The sequence below is a fragment of the Canis lupus genome, chromosome X (genome assembly GCF_003254725.2).
Source record: "Canis lupus dingo isolate Sandy chromosome X, ASM325472v2, whole genome shotgun sequence".
Classification (NCBI taxonomy): Eukaryota; Metazoa; Chordata; class Mammalia; order Carnivora; family Canidae; genus Canis; species Canis lupus.
In genome coordinates this window covers 30,392,714-30,413,277 of record NC_064281.1, presented here as the reverse complement: position 1 = coordinate 30,413,277, position 20,564 = coordinate 30,392,714, and the positions used below count along the sequence as shown (strand labels likewise).

General features: G+C 36.6%; 1 long non-coding RNA gene across 1 annotated transcript in view; it reads left to right on the top strand.

The window, feature by feature from the left end:
* LOC125754593 (uncharacterized) overlaps positions 1 to 19,815 on the top strand; it is a 28,363-nt gene extending 8,548 nt beyond the window's left edge. Inside the window, exon 3 of the long non-coding RNA XR_007409240.1 lies at positions 19,614 to 19,815. This is a non-coding gene — a long non-coding RNA (uncharacterized LOC125754593). The remainder of the gene's footprint in view (positions 1 to 19,613) is intronic.
* Positions 19,816 to 20,564: the final 749 nt, after the last annotated feature.

Genomic DNA, 20,564 nt, shown 5'->3' with positions numbered 1-20,564 from the left:
ACTCCTCCTGTGGTACTAAGAGATTTTTATTACTACCCAAAATCTCAGAAATCTATGTCTAATATGTAATGCTGTTAACAGTTTATGTATGACAGTGTTGAATGGAATTACCTCATTCAAATTATTAAGCTGAAAATAAAGGATAAGTTGTAATTTGAGCAAAAAATTTTCTAGGAAAACTTGAATTATTCAATATCTAGGTTATAATATATTCATATTGATATCTAGAAATGAATGATTCAAGAGCATACATAGAAAGGCAATTAACAAAAGGAAATTCAGTGAACATAAATAATATATACATTTCACTTAGGTAAGTTCAATTTTATGTTTTTAGGAGAGAGTGATAATAAGAGGGATAGTGAGGATGAGAGAGAGGGGGAAAGAAAGAGAGAATGAACATGGGAAAAAAAGTTCATATAATATGAGCAATTCAGTCCACCATTCAAATCAGTAAACATAGCCTACAGAGAATATAAGGTGAGAGAAACCTACTTTGGCTCTTGCTGTTACTTTGGCTGGTCCCAGTTACAGCATGCCTCCCATAATGTGAGCATCTATCTGTGTTGAGTGAGATTCTAACGTGTAAAGATGTGTTTTTCATATGATGTATCTTTTAAAAGCAAGCCATTTATTTCATCTGGTGCTAAATTAAAGAAGTAGCACTCTACTCCCATGTGTTGGGAAAATCATGTGTTTGACTCTCTTGGCTTTTGGGTAGCCTGGAAATTCAGGAATCATGTGGAAGCCACTGATGATCTCAGCTTCCAGTAGGACTAAAGCAAGTGATTCACAGGAGCTCACTCTAAATCAAATGCAAACTCATGTTAGCAATTTCCCAAGAGTCTCTTTTCAATGCTTCTGGATAATGACAGCTTCTACTTCTCTTTTGCCTTTCAAATAACATGTGGATCCTTCTTACTGGAAAAATTTAATCCTGAACTCTGTTGTCAGTGGAGTCTCAGAAATAATAGTTTTAAAGCTTCCTCCTGTGGTGCAGAAGCAAGTGTAAATCAGGGTGTGGATCTTGTTGGATTCAACACAGGCAGTCTGACATAGGCTACCCCTTCGACAGTTCAATATCCATAAAGACCCTTTTGCCCGTATTTGACTTTCAAATGACAAAAATAGCAATAGATCTGGCTTTCACTTAATGTGAAATGACTATCACCAATGTCAAGAAAACGCCTTCCTCTACCCTCAAAATGAAATAATAATTCCCTGTAGACTTTATCCGTTACTAGACGATGTTTTTTCCTCTTCTACCTCAGTCACAAATTCCTTTTGATATTTTTAATTTTAAGTGAAATTATAAGTCTACCTACAAAAAAGTAATGCATTCTGAAAACTATAAAACATTGATGAAAGAACTTGAAGACAACACACAACAAAAAATGGAAAAATATTTCATCCTCATGGATTGGAAGAGTAAATATTGCTAAAATGTCCATACTACCCAAAGCAGCCTACAGATTTAATGCAATCTCTGTCAAAATACCAACAGCATTTTCACAGAACTAGAACAAACAATCCTAACAATTGTATGGAACCACAAAGGATCTCAAATACCCAAAGAAATCTTGAAAAAGAAGAACAAAAATGGACGTATCACAATCTCAGATTTCAAGATATATTGCAAAGCTGTAGTAATCAAAACAGTATTGTACTGGCACAAAAATAGACACATAGATAAATGTAACAAAATAGAGATTCCAGAGATAAAACCATGATTATATGGTCAATTAATCTTTGGCAAAGAATGCAAGAATATGCAATTGATAAAAGACAGTCTCTTCAACAAAGAGTGTTGGAAAAACTGGCCAGCTACATGCAAAAGAATGAAATTGGACTTCGCTCATACATCATATACAAAACTAAATGCAAAATTAAAGACCTAAATGTGATACCTAAAACCATAAAAATCCTAGAAGAGAGTACAAGTAGTAATTTCTCTCACATTGGCTACAGCAACATTTTTCTAAATATGTCTCTTAAGACAAGGGAACCAAAACAAAAAATAAGCTAATTGGGGATCCCTGGGTGGCTCAGCGGTTTCGCGTCTGCCTTTGGCCCAGGGCGTGATCCTGGAGTCCCGGGATCGAGTCCCACGTCAGGCTCCCGGCATGGGCCTGCTTACCTCTCCTCCTGTGTCTCTGCCTCTCTCTCTATGTCTAGCATGAATAAATAAATCTTTAAAAAAAAAAAAAAGCTTCTGCGCAGCAAAGGACACCATCAACAAAATTAAAAGACAACCTACTGAATGGGAGAAGATATTTGCAAATGACATATCCAATTAAGGGTTAGTATCCAAAATATATAAAGAATTTATACAACTCAGCACCAAAAAAATCCCCCAAATAATCCAATTAGAAAATGGGCAAAAGTCCTGAACAGACATTTCTCCAAAGAAGACATCCAGATGGCCAACAGACACATGAAAAGATGCTCAACAGCACTCATCATTAGGAAAATGCAAATCAAAACCACACTGAGATACTACCTCACACCTGTCAGCATGGCTAAAATCAGTTACACAAGAAACTACAAGTTTTAATGAGGATGTGGAGAAAGAGAAATGTGCATGCACTATTGTTGGGAATGCAAACTGGTATAGCCACTGTGGAAAACAGCATGAAGGTTTTTAAAAAAATTAAAAATGGAACTACCATTTGGTTCAGTAATTCCACTACTATTTACCCAAAGAACACGAAAGCACTATTTGAACAGATATATGCACCCCTATGTGTATGACAGTATTATTTACAATAGCCAAATTATGGAAGCAATTCAGGTGTCCATTGATAGATGATGAAAGAAAGGAGTGGTACATGTATATAATGGAATATTATTCAGCCATATAAAAGAATGTAATCTTGCTATCTGCAACAACATGGATGGATCTAGAGGATATAATGCTAAGTGGAATAAGTCAAGCAGAGAAAGACAAATACCATGTGGTTTCACTCATATGTAGAATTTGAGAAACAAAACAAATTAACAAAGAGAAAAACATCATACCAAAAAACAGCCTCTTAACATAGAGATCAAACTGATGGTTAACCATGGAGACGTGGGCATGGGGATGGATGGAATAGGTGAAGGGGATTAAGAGTACACTTATCATGATGAGCCCTGAGTAATGTATAGAATTGTTGAATTACTATATCATATACCTGAAACTAATATAACACTATATGTTAACTATACTGGAATTAAAATAAAATTAAATTAAATCGAAAAGAAAATAGGCCACCAACAGGTAATGACTATAAATTGGTTAATGTATATATACTTAACAAAGTAAGCATAATGAAACTTGCTTAGATTCTAAAGTCTTGATTTCTATAATTGGTCACAATGTCATAGCTGGCATTTGTAACTTTATTCTTCCCTACTTAGTATTTCTTTTGCTCTCACAGCAAAATCACAGTTGATCACAGTTGTTTAACTAGAGATGTGACCAGAACCTTTATTTCTGAAGAGTTCTGTCTGCATTGTGTTGCCCCACCTTCCATCATCTTTTACCACTAGATTCAGAATTACAAAGAAGTTCTTCAGCGAATTGCTTGAATTCCATATTTAATACATATCCACCTTGATCCAACTGTAAAGAAGCCACCCTGTTTTCTCTTAATAATCAGGATCAATGAACACAACCAATAGAGCAATCTTTTTGTCTTTCCATTAACTAGAATGTTGAATCCTGAATCGGACAGCTGGTAATTTCAGCTTTCACCTGAAGAATTGGAAGAATTCTTGTGTGCATAGTAGAAGTATTCCTTTTTGAGGGGTGAACTAACACTCTCAACTAGGAAAGCACAGAGTAACTGGAACTGGAACCCAGATTTTTATTTATGTGTTATCATTGGTAATAGTTAGAGGGGCACGTCCGTTTGTACCCCTTAATATATTGCTTGTGTTCTGGCTATAAAAATGCTCAACATCACTTGACATCAGGGAAGTACAAGTCAAAACCACAATGAGACACCATCTCACACCAGTCTGAATGGCTAAAATTAACAACTCAGGCAACAATAGATGTTGGTGAGGATGCAGAGAGAGGAGAACCCTCTTACACTGTTGGTGGAAATGCAAACTAAGAAGTAAAATAATTCAAGACTTTGAGTCTCTGTGCTGAAGGTTCTCATTCTTTCTGAATAGAGATGAGCCTCTCTTTAAGAGAAGCCAGTACGGAATATAAATAATAGTGAAAGGGAATAGAGGGGAAGGGAGAAGGCTATGAAACAAATGACATATCGTATATTGATCATTAGTTCAGGGCACATACTGAACCTGTAAATACAGATACAAAACTCATAATGTGTTGTCATCCAAAGGGTTAAGCCTTCAATAGGCTCTTCCAGCATTTAGCCTATTCCTGTGTGTTGTGACACATGGTAAAATCAGTGAATGAGCAGGACAAAATTCCTTTATTTTTTTGTGAAATCAATTTTACAGTGTGCATGTGCTTACCATGTAAATGAATGAGGGGTTCTGCAAGATGGTGGTAATGGTAGGACAAATTACTTCTGTCTAGTGACGTAAGGAATTAATTACCATCAACTTGCTACCTACTAGGTTGTTACCCTCTTCCTCACAGTGGTGCTATGTTGGATTCTTGGCATTTGTCTCTGCTGTTGGCAGGTTGGATACTCAGAAGTGGGAGTAATCAGTAGAAAAACTGAGAAATTATGACTTACGGAAGGTAAATGGAGAGTTAGTCAGGAAAAGCCTTTTCTTCATGCTTGGGTCTCCTCAAACCTATGTTATTGTTCATATTATTTCTATAAAGCTCTGTCTCTATCAGATATAAAAAGCTGTGAAAAATATTTGCATATTCTTTTCCATTTATACCTCACCAGTTCCCAAAAAATAAGCAGCAGACAAAATCCCCTCTGTGAGGGGGGCACTTGACGGGATGAGCACTGGATGTTATTCTGTATGTTGGCAAATTGAACACCAATAAAAAATAAATTTATTATTAAAAAAAGAAAAAAAATCCCCCCTGTGATTGTATAGGCAGATCATTCTATCCCAGTTCAAATGCCTGGATCACATAGTGTTTTCTGGCTTCCTCATATTGAAATTCAGAAACTTGTCTCAAAATAGACACATTTTAATCAGTATGATATTGATATTGCCAAAAATGTTTTTAAGAATATTAGTATCCAGCAATTCCATGGCATTTAAACTACTGTGAATTATTTACACACATGGATTCATTTCATCCTCATAACACCCTGAGGAGGTAGGTACTAAGTTACCCTCATTTTACACACAGGGAAACTAAGGCATAGTGGTTAAGTCAGTTATCAGAGGTCACGCAGCTACATTCTGATGGAGTCAGATTAAAACCCAGGCATTTTGATTTCAAAGTGCATGCTTCTATCCTCTAAGTTATATGTCTCACACTCAGCCCACGCTGGCACATTTTTGGTGACCTCATTTTGAACTTTCATAATTAATGTGCCTCCTAGTTTGCTGTTGAATCTCTCTAGAAGAAAATTCAATACATAGTCTGAACACTGGCATTTTTAGAAGAGTTTGAACTAAGTCGTATTTTATTTTTTATCTTGAAACAATTTTTTTTTACTTTAGATATTGTGATCTTATTGTTTTGATCATTGCCATAGCTTGCAAGAAAAACTCTGATTTTATTTTGGCAGTACTCAAGTTCCTTATTAATCAGTTAATCAGACATAGTCTCAAATAGAGTTGTTAATTATATGCCCAAGGCCTCTGATTTATGGTGATTCATTTCTCCACCGAAAGAATTAAGCATTGTACTAGTTTAATGGCATATTGAAGATTCTACTACACATTCTTTACCAATCTCTGAGCCTGTGTATCTGAGCAGGTTTGTGATAATTAAACTGATGAAAATGAAATAAAGGCTTTTCCACATCACTGATTTCATAAGCGAGCACTGGTTTGTTGAGTTTTGGTGTTGAAAATAGGTTGAAGTTGGAATATTGAATTAGGAGAATAACTGATAGGAGCGGGAACCAAAAGGATGTTTACCAAATATATCAGATGGCTTTTTTTGTCTTCCTGATTGCTGTTTTAGAGTTGTTTAGTCTTTCCACTGAATTCTCAGGAGGATGAGAGAAGCAGAAAGTCCCGAGAAATATGTTGCCACATTTAGTGGTACATTCCATTTCTGCCTAAGGACATTTGTAAACAATGTAAAGACCATGCCAGAAATATTAATTGGGAACGTTAGTCTCAAATTGCTTATAGCATCCTGCAACAGTGGATGGCCTGGGGGAGAACAGCATTGTCAGTGTAGCAGCATCTATATTTGAAGAGCAAAATCTAAATGATACTTCCACAATGCATGTGCTTGAATTACCCTCAGGTGCTTTGGCAAATCCATAAGCACAGATCAAGTCTCCCTTTCCTTTGTAAGGCAAGCAACAAGCTGCACCCCCTTTTTTGGTTTTAAAAAAACCGTACTAGCTCTTTGAATACTAATAAAACAGTCACACTCAACAAGCTATCTATAAACACATTATTTTCAAAGGAAGAATATTGGCATTTAATCTGGGAAACAGTCACATTTGACAATGACATAAAAATTCTTATCATTGCTATAAAAGGGAATTATGGGTGATGTATAAAAGGAACAAAGAATAACATCCCCTGCATATGAAAAGATACTCAACATCACTATTCATCAGGGAAGTACAGATCAAAACCACAATGAGATATCACCTCATACCTGTCAGAATGGCTATTGTCAAAAAGACAAAAATAACAGGTGTTGGCAAGGATGTGAAGAAAAGGGAACCCTCATACACTGTTGAGGGGGATGTAAATTGGTGCAGTCACTATAGAAAACACAATGGTGTTTCCTCAAAAAAATTAAAAATAGAACTGCCACAGGATCCAGCTATTCTACCTTTGGGTATTTTTTTTTTTTTTTAGATTTTATTTATTTATCTTGAGAGAGAGAGAGAGTGCACATGCACATGTGCACACACAAGTGGGAGAAGGAGCAGAGGCAGAGGGAGATAAAATGCCAATGAGACTTCCCGCTGAGTGGGGAGCCCAACATGGGATTTGATCTCATGACCCTGAGATCATGAACTGAGCTGAAATCTAGAGTAGGAGGCTCAACTGACTGAGCCACACAGGTACCCCTACTTCTATGTATCTATCGGAAGAAAACAAAAATAATAATTTGAAGAGATATAAGCATCCCTATGTTCTATTGCAGCATTCTTTACAATAGCTAAAATTTGGAAGCAATCTAAGTACCCACTGATAGATAAATGGATAAAGACGATGTGGTATGATTTCTCTCTCTCTCTCTCTCTCTTTCTCTCTCTCTGTAATGGAATATTAATCATAAAAAAAGAATGAAATTTTGCTCTCTGCAACAAAGATGAACCTACAGGGCTTAAGTGAAATAAGTCAGACAAAGACAAATACATGATTTCAGTTATATGTGGAATCTAAAAAAATGAAACAAATGAACAAACAAGACAAAACAGAAACTGACTCATACAGGAAATAAACTGTTGGTTACCAGAAGGGGTAGGGGTTGCATGGGTGGGCAAATAGGTGAAAAGGATGGATAGGTATAAACTTCCAGTTATAAAACAAATGTATCATGGGGACATAATGTACAGCATAGGGAATATAGGCAATAATATTGTAATAACTTTGTGTGGTGACAGATGGTAACTAGACTTATTGTGGGGGATCGTTTTGTAATGTGTGAAAATATATTACTATGTTGTACACCTGAAACTATATTTCAATAATAAAAGAGAAGACTATCATCCCTGTAGCCAAAAGAAATCCTTAAAAGACAAATGTCATTGGTGTCAAAGTCTGATGAAGAACCCAGTGATAAATATTCACTGAGCTATTTATTTGACGTAGGTTGCATCTTTCATCTACATAAATGAAACACAACTTTTTCCCCTCATTTTGCTTATTTCCTTTCTCATCTCTCCTTTCTGCTCTTAGTCTATAAAGTTAGTCTGTAAAATTATTGTGTCTCCCCACTTTGTTTTCTAAATCTTCTGATATATGACCACAAAAAGAATTGTGGACCCTGACTTCAGCCATTTTAGTGTGGTAGCCACTAGGAATTCCTTACCCTCTAGAATTTCTGCTGATAAATTTCTAATTCTAGCTTACCTCCGTAATATATTTTATCTACTTTTTACTTCCAAGACACCATTTATTGATGAAAAATGTCACAAAAGGGAATTAGTTCCAAACCAAAGCCATGCTCTCTAACCTCAATTAGGCCATCATTTCTACACTTAATTTTTTAAAAAGATTGTATTTATTTATTCATGAGAGACACAGAGAGAGAGGCAGAGACATAGGCAGAGAGAGAAGCATGCTCTTCACAGGGAGCCTGATGCGGAACTTGATCCCCAGATCAGGATCACACCCTGAGCCAAAGGCAGACACTTAACCACTGAGCCACCCAGGTGTCCCATACCCTTAATTAAAAAAAAAAAAAATGCAGTGATTGTTATGTCCCTTCCATTGATTAACCAAGACTTGTAACTTCACTTTTCAAGCCCACAGTTTGATATCTACAAAATATTTTTAATTGCCTTAGTGGCAAGCCTACTTTATGCAGAATACTAAACAACGCTGAAAAAATTAAGAAATCAAAACTAATGGAGAATCACAACATTTTCATGAGTAGAAGAGGTAATAAATTGAAGAGGTCTGTTTTTTCCCCAATTTTATCTATAGACTTAATATAATCCCAATCAAAAGCTCAGGAGGGAATCATTGTTGGGAGCAGAAATTGACAAGCTGATCTTAAAATTTATATGAAATTGCAAAGGGCACAGAATATCTATGACATTTTGAAAAAAGAACAAAGTTGGAGTACTTATACCACTTGATTCAAAATTTACTAGCAAGTTACAATATTCCATGCAGCGTTGTACCGATGTGAGGATAGGCATATAGATAAATGGAACGTAACAGAATATTTAGAAATAAACCTACACATACAATCAACTGACTTTCCAGTGTTGCTAATATAACTCAATGGGGGAAGAAAGTCCTTCACATAAATGGTTTTGGAATAACTGGATATCTCCATGGGGAAATAAATGAACCTTAACTCCAAATTCATACCTTACACAAAAATTAATTCCTGAAGGCTCATGAACAAACAATAAAAAGTAAAAGTCAAAATTATAAAACCTGTAAGAGAAAACAGAGAATAAAACATTCATGATCTTGGTTTAGGAAAATATGTTTTAAAGAACATAGAAAACACAAAATTAAAAAAAAGGTAAACAAATCTTTAGCAAAATTAAGTTATTGGGCAAACTATAGATGGGAGATAATATATGTAATACATATGTTTGACAAAGGATTGATTTTTAGGATATAGTAAAACTCTTACAATTCAATAATAGGACAACAATCTAACAAAAAGTGGGCAAAAGATATGAAAAGTCACTCACTCAAAACAGAATGGCCAAAATACACATTAAAATGTCCTTGATATCTTGAACTGTCAGGGAAATACAAAATAAAATCAAAACAAAATTCTACCCTCTAGAATTGCTGAAGTAAAAAAAAAAAACACCCCCTCCCACCCCCCCCAAAAACAAAAAACAGGGACTCCTGGGTGGCTCAGTGGTTTAAACGTTTGCCTTCAGCCCAGGGCATGATCTTGGAGTCCTGGGGTCAAGTCCCACATCGGGCTCCCTGCTTGAAGCCTGTTTCTCCTTCTGCCTATGTCTCTGCCTCTCTCTGTGTCTCTCATGGATAAATAAATAAAATCTTAAAAAACAAAACAAAACAAAAAACCCAAAAACCTGATGGGCACGTGGGTGGCTCAGTGGTTGAGCATCTGGCTCCGGTCGTGATCCCCAGGTCCTGGGATAGAGTTCTGCATCAGGCTCCCTGCAGGGATCCTGCTTCTCCCTCTGCCTATGTCTTTGCCTTTCTCTGTGTCTCTCATGAATAAATAAATAAAATCTTTAAAATAATTAAAAAGTAAAAAATGTAAAAAAAAAAAAAATCCCTAACAATACCACATTTTGTTCAGAATGTATGACAAGTGAAATTTCCATACACTGCTGGTTGTAATGCATAGTGATGCAGTGACCTTTGTGATCAGTTTGGAAGTTTCCTATCAAGTTAAATCTATACCTACCATATGAACAAGCAATTTCACTCATAGGTATTTACCCATGAGAAATGAAAACATATGTCCACAAAAAGACTTGTCCATTCCTATTCTTAGTACTTTCATTCATGAAAGTTAACGACAGGAAACACCCCAATGTTCCTCAACAGGGCAGTAGTTCAACAACCTGTGGTGTATTTATCCAATGGAATACTACACAGCAACAAAAAGAATGAACTAATATAAGCAACAGAATACATAAATCTCAAAACCATTGTGTCAAGTAAAAGAAGAAGGACACAATAGACTATAGTCTATATTTAGTTTTAGAATGGATAAAAATAATTTATGGCATTATAATTAGATGAGCAGTTGCTCAGGGAGGAGTATGAGTTGGAGGATTGATAACAAAGGGGACATGAGACAATTTTCTGGAGAAATGTCCAATATCTTGTTTGGAATCATGGGTACATAAGTAACCAAATACACATAAATGTATTTGGCAGAACTCATCAAACTATACCTTTAAAATAGGCACATTTTTAAATGTAAATTATACCTCAATAAAGATTAGTTAAACTCGTTGAATTGATGGAATCGTAGAAAGTTAATGGGGGCATTTTAATCTGAGTAAATTATTATTATTTTTTAAAGATTTTATTTATTTATTCATGAGAGACACACACAGAGAGAGAGAGAGAGGCAGAGACATAGGCAGAGAGAGAGAAGCAGGATCCATGCAGGGAGCCTGATGTGGGACTCGATCCTGTGACTCCAAGATCATGCCCTGGGCTGAAGGCAGGTGCTCAACTGCTGAGCCAATCAGGCATCCCTATTCTGAGTAAATTATACTTCAATAAAGTTAATGTAAAGAATGTTTCTGAACTTAAAGAATGCTAAGGAATGTAATTGAAGAAGAGAACACATATTTATGTTCAAGAATATTCATCTCATCACTTTCGATAACAAAATCATTGGAAAAAAATTGAGACTTTTAAACTCACGGTAGATCCATAAACTGGAATATTACTTATTATAAATCATATTCTAAGTTATAATTAAGGATACTAGCTACATACATACTGATGATTTTCCTTAAGTATAATTCTATATGTAGGATAGATTTAAAAGTACACAATGATAAAAATAGTGATATTTTAAGCTTTGTAAGCCATATGACGGTCTCTCTTGCAACTCCTCATGTATACTCTAGTAGCATGCAAACAAACAGGCATGGATGTGTGCCAATAAAACTTAATTTACAAAAATAGGCAGTGTACTGGATTTGGTCCATGTGCCATAGGTTGCTAAACCTTCTTCCTTTATTTTTTTAAAGATTTTATTTATTTATTCATGAGAGAGAGAGAGAGAGGCAGAGACACAGGCAGGGGGAGAAGCAGGCTCCATGCAGGAAGCCCGATGTGGGACTCGATCCCAGGACTCGATCCTGGGACTCCAGGATCACACCCTGAGCCGAAGGTGGCACTAAACTGCTGAGCCACCTGGGCTGCCCTCGCTGAACCTTCTTTAGATGACAGTTGGAAGCTCTTCTATCATGTAGAAATAGCCTTTATTATTAGGACTCTTTTTACCATTGTTTGAAAGAAAGTCCTACAGTTTTCTCTATGTATTAGAAACATAATAGACAGACACGTTGATTTCACACAGAACATTGATGAAAGTTTGCATGATTGGTTTGCTGCTTTAAAAATGAATACTATGTAAAGAATGAGTCATCAAATTCCTTAAAAATCTATTTAGACCAGCGATATTTTATTCATAATATTTTTTCTCCCTAAGACAAAGAGACTATACTTGAGTTTGTCAGGAAAGCAGAAACCAAGACAGAAAACCTCAATAAACGTTAAAAGTCACTGAGCAGAACAATGCCCATTTTTCATCCTACATGTATTTTAGACATTTCCATTTCCATTTTGAACTATGAAAAAAAAACTAAGGAAGAGAAAAGAAGGAAAAATGATTTACAATGGAAAAAAAGGTATATCTCTTTAATATTCAGAAAACCCTTTAAATGGATTTTTGTGTAACAGGATCTAATAAAATCATTTTCCCCAACAAAACTGAGAACAGCCAGGGTAAGAGAGACAAAGATTCCTGAAAGTTCAAGGTTTATTTAGGCACGTCCTGAGCTGGAAGAAGACAGACAGCATGGACACTGTGTTCACCAAACAGTGAACACGTAATCCCAGCCCCTGCATATTCTTGTCACTCTTAAATTTGCCATGAAAACACTGACTTGGTAATGCGGTTGATTTTATTTTAATTACATGATAATTGTAAAATTCTATCAACAATTTCTATGGAAAAGAGGATTTATATTACTATAATATATATGATAGTATAAATATATTTTTATAAATATACATATAAGTTTAATAGTATAAATATATACATTTGTCTTGGATTTGATTCCCCAGGGACTAAGAGGATACATGGGAGTGCCTAGCAGTTACTGAGTCAAACATTAGGATTCTTGTATCACTTTATCTTATCATGAGTCTGGCTGTGCCAGTTCTGGACCCATAACGTAGCCTTGTTGATATTCATGTTTTCTTAAGCAACAATGGACATTTGACCATTTTATGGAGATTATTTGATAGCTATTTTCACTGGGTAAAATCTCAGGCACAGAGAGTTTATTAAACTCCTCAGCTTAAATGCATTGACCTCCCCTATCTGTGAAAGGCATCTTTCCTATAAATTTAATTATAATCTTCCTTTTCCTCCCATTTTCAAATTCATTATCTTCTTTTTAAAAATTTAATTAATTAATTAATTAATTTAGGGCAGGGAGGGCAGAGGGGAGGGAGAGAGAATATCGAGCAGACTCTGAGCTGAGTGCACAGCCCAACTCGGTGCTCCGTCTCACAACCCTGAGATCATGATCTGAGCTGAAACCTAGAATTGAACACTTAACTGACTGAGACGCTCAGGCACCCACGATTTCATTATCTTCTATTCTGTGGCCATTCCTGCTATTGTGATGCCCTTATAGAATATACCGTGGTGTATGTGGGTGTGGATTGTGTGCACGTGCATGTGTGCTCATATAATTTTAGTATTGAACATGGGGAATATGAGGTTCCTGTGGTGGCATTAAGAGGGAGGTGACACTCAACAACTAGATATTTAGGCTTTTAACTCTGAAAAGGCATGTACATTAGAGACAACATTGGGGAGTCATCTACTTTCAGGTGAAGGTAGGAAATGAAGGCATGTTGAAGTGTGTGCATGGCAAGTGGGGCAAGGGGGAGGGGCAGAGGGAGAGGGAGAGAGAGAGAGAGAGACTCTTAAGCAGTCTCCACGCTGAGTGTGGGCTCCGTCTCATGATCCTGAGATCATGACCTCAGCCAAAATCAAGAGTCGGACACTTAACCAACTGAGCCAGCCAAGTGTCCCAGGAGAACTGATATTCTTAAACAGCTCACCCAGCATCGGTGACAAAGGAACACCAGCCAATGGGCACAGCTCTCCATTTCCAGTGTTTCTCCCAGAACCTTTGCATGGAATTTGACCTGTGGCAGTATGGATGAGAATGGAATTATTCAAAAATTCTATGACTTAAATATGATTATATGTTAAAACTCCTTAGTCCTGAGATTGACATAATAAGTGCTTGGTATGTGTTCCTTATGTACTTTCAGATTTTTGCCATTGAATACTCAGCCTAATGTCATGAATCATTTTTGTTTATACTGAGGATGATTGATAAAGGTGAATGTTTTTCATTTGTGCTTAAAATATTGTGATTTTTAAAATACTTATTTTTTTATTGGAGTTCAATTTGCCAACATATAGCATAACACCCAGTGCTCATCCCATCAAGTGCCCCCCTCAGTGCCCGTCACCCATTCACCCCCACCCCCCGCCCTCCTCCCCTTCCACCACCCCTAGTTAATTTCCCAGAGTTAGGAGTCTTTATGTTCTGTCTCCCTTTCTGATATTTCCCACACATTTCTTCTCCCTTCCCTTATATTCCCTTTCACTATTATTTATATTCCCCAAATGAATGAGAACATATAGTGTTTGTCCTTCTCCGATTGACTTATTTCACTCAGCATAATTACCCTCCAGTTCCATCCACGTCAAAGCAAATGGTGGTAAAATACTTATTTTTATTTATATATATATTTTAAAGATTTTATTTGTTTATTTGAGAGAGAGCTAGAGAGAGAGCGAGAGAGCACAAGCCAGGAGAGAGGCAGAGGGAGAAGGAGAAGCAGACTTCTCACTGAGCAGGGAGCCCGATGCAGGGCTCGATCCCAGGACCCAATCCCAGGACCCTGAGATCATGATGTGAGCCAAAGGCAGATACTTAACTGACTAAACCACCTGGGCACCCCAAAATATTGTGATTTATCACCACTTTTCTTGCCTCAGCTCCCTCACACGCCTTCACATATCTTCTGCTCTATAAGTCCTACTCTACTTTTAGTTCTTTCAAACCTCCATGCCTTTATACAATGCCATGATGTTCTAAATTCTCACCCCTCTGACAGAAGTATTTCTTACTTTTATCTTCCTAATGACCTGGGACATCTGCACTCAGATTAAACATCATCATCTCTGTGAAAGCTTATCTAAATGTCTTTATCCCAAGGGAGTTAGCCTTCCCTCTCTGCGCCTCAATCTCATATAATCCCATCTTTCCCAGTACATTCTAAGATCATTGGGCTGACACATAACATCTCATTTGTCTATCCTTACCTCCTTTGTTTTTAATCTCTCAATGCTCAAAGATATATTTTTAAAGAATTTCCATTGATTAAATGTCAAATGTATCTGTTTGGAAGACTGGAAAATTTGTGATACAAATACTTATGATGTAGGAATTATATAATGTATGAGAAATATATGGAATACACTAGTAATTCAAAAGCTCAAGAAAAGTAAAATAACTTGAGTAATTTTGTATGCAACGCAATTCAATGAGAGGGAGTGATGAATATATCAATCAGAGTTAAAATAGCAGTTTATAGCCACCATTTAACCCTTAGGAGAAGCTCATAAGGGAAGTATTACTTTTATTCCCATATTGCAGATAAAGGAACTGAGACCCAAAGCCACATACTTAGTGAATCTTAAGATTTTATTTATTTATTCATGAGACACACACCAAGAGAGGCAGTAGAGATAGGCAGAGGGAGAAGCAGGCTCCCTGTGGGGAGCCCAATGCAGGACTCCATCCCAGAACTCTGGGATCATGCCCTGAGCCAAAGGCAGACCCTCAACCACTGAGACATCCAGGTGCCCCTAGAGCCAAAATTTAAACAGAGGTTTTTTGTTTGTTTGTTTTTAAACTCTAGAGTATTATACCAAAATATTTTGCTAGCTCCTAAAAGAACTGTCTCCAAAAATATCAAAGCAGCAGTACATGAAATGAACAGAGAAGCCAAGTTGAGTTAAAAAAATTTTTTTGATAAGTTTAGGAGTTATTCTGATGGATCATCTCACTTAGCTAAACATCCCATTCTACTTAAGAATACAAGTTTAAAAATAACTATATGATGGGCACTGAGGAGGGCACTTGATGGGATGAGCACTGGGTGTTATTCTATATGTTGGCAAATTGAACATCAATAAAAAATAAATTTATAAAAAAATAAAAATAACTTTATTAATCTTTCATAATCTGCTCACTTGTAGAATTCAGAATTTTGCTGAAACAAATATAAGCAATGTTCTGTCCCACACTGTGTAGTTCCAAGTGTGTTTTCTTCTATCATGAGTTTTTGTGTTGGGACCTGGCCTGAACTAACAACCACCACCCTCTCTCTGGGCAGTGCTGCTCTCGTGCCTACAAGTGCCTACAAGTGCTGTGCCACATAAAATAAGATCACATGCAATGAAGATGTCTTGTTCTTGTCAGCAGTGATGAAGTTATACAGCTATTCAAATTACCTAGTGCCAAAGCTTGCATACCTGTAAATAGAAACTGGCTTAAGGATCTTACTGAAATCCCAGTCAACAATTAAATATGTTGCCAGGAACTTGCTAAAGTAGTTCTCTGTTTGTTTTCTCTAGTCTTTGTATAGCTTTACCCCTTTCACCTAATATGTTCAGTGATATAGTTAAAACCAGGAAATGTAATAACCAACATATGAGCCCAGCACCAATCCCATCTGTTTGAAGTCACACTCTCCAAAGTGTCAGCTTTGACAGAATGTTCTCCACAGGGTTCTTGTGAACCTCAGCAGTTAGTGCATTGATGAAGGATGTTGAGTAAATCCCACTTACTGAATGGAAAATCCCAGTAGGTTTCTAATGTCCATTAACCATATGGCTTTGCTATCACTTTTTGATCTTCTATACTCTTAACCAGATCCTAAACTAGCCAGAGAACATCATTTGTTTCCATTCTAGAATGTACAGAATAAAATCCTATAACTTTCCAACTTTGGATGGGTAATCATGAAGGCAATTAAATTGAAGAGTAGCAATGGCAGGGCCCTATACTTTCGTATCGTTTTTCTTGTCGTTGGGTAATAATGGTGGCTCGCTTTGTTTGGACATATTATGTAGTTGGTTTTCCATTTAATCTGTTCTCTAAACCAACATTAGAGAGAAGGAATGGTAGGCTTGCAAACCCTTGGGGCAATAATTTAACCAAATAAGTGCAAGATCATGCTACAATTTTGGGGAAAGACATACTCAGGAAGCAATGTGGAGCCTATCATAACTCTGAATTAAAGAGACATAGCTGGAAGACAAAGGAGGCCCAAACAGCTGGAGTTCACAGGATAGAGTACTAGAGAGGAGGGTGTTGTACAGAGAGATTTCTGGAGATCTGCTGAGAGTCCTCATTAAATAATCAGGTGAATATTGATTAGCAGTTATTGATTAGCATGTGAGTTAACTCCTTAAGACTAGAGAGAGAAATACCTAAAGTTATTAGAGGTAGCGATCATGGGGCTCACAAATGATGAGCAAGAATTTCCATTTCCACCAGCTAGAGTGGAAAACCTTATAACTCAGGGGACATAGAATAGAGTATTGCAAAGTGTCTTACCCTAGTTGTGGTTAAAAATTAGCCATCGACTAAACACTCATCTGCTCCATCTTTAACAAACCTTAAAATCAAGGCCTAAGATTTTTTTTTTAATATTTTATTTATTTATGACAGATACAGAGAGAGAGAGAGAGGCAGAGACACAGGCAGAGGGAGAAGCAGGCTCCATGCACCGGGAGCCCGATGTGGGATTCGATCCCGGGTCTCCAGGATCACACCCTGGGGCGAAGGCAGGCGCCAAACCGCTGCGCCACCCAGGGATCCCAAAGCCTAAGATTTTTTAAAAAATTAGTTTCAGAGGTAGAATTTAGTGATTCCTCTGCTGCATATAACACCCTGTGCTCATTACATCAAGTGCCCTCCTTAATGCCCATCACTCAGTTACCCCATCCCCCTACCCACCTCCCCTCCAGCAACCATCAGTTTGTTTCTTAGAGTTCAGCATGTCTTATGGTTTGCCTCCCTCTCAGTTTTCATCTTATTTTATTTTTCCTTCCCTTCTGCCTTTGTTCATCTGTTTTGTTTCTTAAATTCCACATATGAATGAGATCATATAGTATTTGTCTTTTTCTGACTGACTTATTTCACTTAGCATAAAAACCTCTTGTTCTATCCATGTCGTTTCAAATGGCAAGATTTCATTCTTTTTGATGGCTGAGTAATATTCCGTCATATATATCACATCTTTTTTTTTTTTTTTTTTAGATTTTATTTACTGGGGTACCTGAGTGGCTCAGTTGGTTAAGCAGCTGCCTTCAGCTCAGGTCATGATCCCAGGGTCCTGGGATTGAGCCCTGCATTGGGTTCCCTGCTCAGTAGGGAGTCTGCTTCTTCCTCTCCCTCTGCTACTTCCCCTGCTTGTCTCTCACTTGCACACACACACTGTCTCTCAAATAAACAAAATCTTTTTTAAAAAAAGATTTTAAGACCATTATATTTGCCAAGTGGATTTCTCTGTGGCCAATATCACACAGAATGAAGATGGAAGTCAGTTACAATTTGTGCAAAATATATTGGCATTTCTCTACTGTACAACAGATACATATCCATTTAGGAAATATGTTGCTTGTTAAGTTTATCCCTGACATCTCAGAGTCACTGGGAATTTCCAGTGTGTGGCAATTATTCAGCCATATGCTTAGTGCATAGTAGAAGATTATTATTCTGTATCATGGTCCACTGCTTAACTCAATCTGCCAATAGCTAGTAGGATAGTTTTCTCCCCTACTAGGTCTCCCAGATGAGAAACTTTTCTAATATTATCATTATTGTCTTTGTAAGTTGATTTTCCATCAAGGTTACAACTTTAAGAAAAATAGGGGTTTTTTTTCCTCCAAGAAGTGAATCTTAGTAGTGATATTAGAAAGCTCAGCTCAGACCAAATACTTATTTTTATTCTTATTGATGGAAATTTGGTACCTAAGAAATGTATAAATAAAATTTCTCTGCAATTTGAGGACTTCAAAAAAAACTCACATTTTTGCAACAGTTTCACTATAATTTGGCTACTAGAAACATGAGTTTTATTGTAGCATTGCATTATAAACAGAGAACAGTTAAGTGTGTTATGAAAAGAATACTACCTTTCTTATTCTTATTTTATATATATATATATATTTTTTTTTTTTAAGAGAGGGAGAGAGAGAAATTTTTTTTTTTTTTTTTAGTAGGGGAAGAGAGACAATCTTAAACAGGCTCCACACTCAGTGCAGAGCCCAACATAGGGCTCAAACCCACAACCCTGAGATCACCACCTGAGTCAAATCAAGAGTCAGAGGCTTAGGCTGCTGAGCCACCCAGGCGCCTCTCTCTTATTATTTATATATCTTATGGAAGTTAATCCTGGGAAACACTTTTAAGGGATTGGGGAGTGACACTGGAGATAATTTTGCTGAGCTATATTAATTTTGAAATTTTTGAATTGTATCTTTCAGGATAGCCTGTGAAAATGAATCAGATTTAATAATCCCCAAATAGTTTCTATCCCATAAAAAATTCTATATTTTCTAGAATCACCGTGCTAGGGTATACAGTTCTCAAACCTCTTCACAAATTGTCTTGATTACCCCCTGCCCTAAGTGAAGACAATAGATATGTTAGCTGTAATTGATTTTGCAGATACTCTATCAAGTTGAGGAAGTTCCCCTCTATTTCTAGTTTTCTAGAATTTTTAATCTGAATGGGTGTTGAATATTATGTTTTTCTCTGTATTACAAAAATCGTGTAATTTTTCTTCTTTCCCTATTAATATGATGTACTATATTGATTGAATTTTGAATATTAATATAACCTTGCATTCCTGGAATAAACACAAATTGGCCATGCTCTAAAATTATTTTTATATATTGCCAAATTCTATTTGCTAATATTTTGTTAGTAATCTTTTTTGTCTATATTTATGATGAATACTGCTCTATATTTTTCCTTTTTTGTTCTTCATTTGTTTTTTTATATTAGGGAATACTGGCTTAAAAATGAGTTTAAAGGGACACCTGGGTGGCTCAGCGATTGAGCGTCTGCCTTCGGCTCCGGGCGTGATCCTGGAGTCCCCGGATGGAGTCTCACATCAGGTTCCCTTCATGGAGCCTGCTTCTCCCTCTGCCTATGTCTCTGCTTCTGTGTGTGTGTGTGTGTGTGTGTGTGTGTGTGTGTGTGTGTGTCTCATGAATAAATAAATAAAATCTTTTAAAAAATGAGTTTAAAGTGTTAACACCTTTTTTTTTTCCTGGTAGAGATAGGGTATAATTGTTATTAATTCTTCTTTCAACATTTGGTCAAGTTCAACCACCCGAATATGAAGGTTTTTTTGTTTTGTTTTTTTGTGGTTTTTTTTTTTGAGGGAGTTTTTAAAATTAAAAATTGAATTTCTGTAGTAGTTATACAACTATTCAAATTACCTGTTTTAGACTCAGTGTGGTATTATAGTTTGTACATTTTGAGTAATTGGTCTCCATCATCTAAATTGCCAAATTTATGCGTGTAGTGTTGTTCATGGTATTCTATTATTCTCTTTTGGTGTTAGCAGGGTTCATAGTAATTTTCCTTGTTTCATTCTTGATTTTAGTAATATGCATCTTATCTTTCTTATTACTTTTTATTTTATTGTTGTAAGAACATTTTTTTTTGAAGATGTTATTTATTTATTCATGAGAGACACAGAGAGAGAGGCAGAGACACAGGCAGAGGGAGAAGCGGGCCCCACGCAGGGAGCCCAAAGCCGGACTGGATCCGGGGTCTCCAGGATCACGCCCTCAGCTGAAGGTGGCGATAAACGGCTGAACTACTCGGGCTGCCCTGTAAGAACACTTAACATGAGATCTATCCTCCTAACAAAGCTTAAGGGTATAAACACATTATTGTTGAGTATAGATACGATGTCGTACAGCAGATCTCTAGAGCTAATTCATC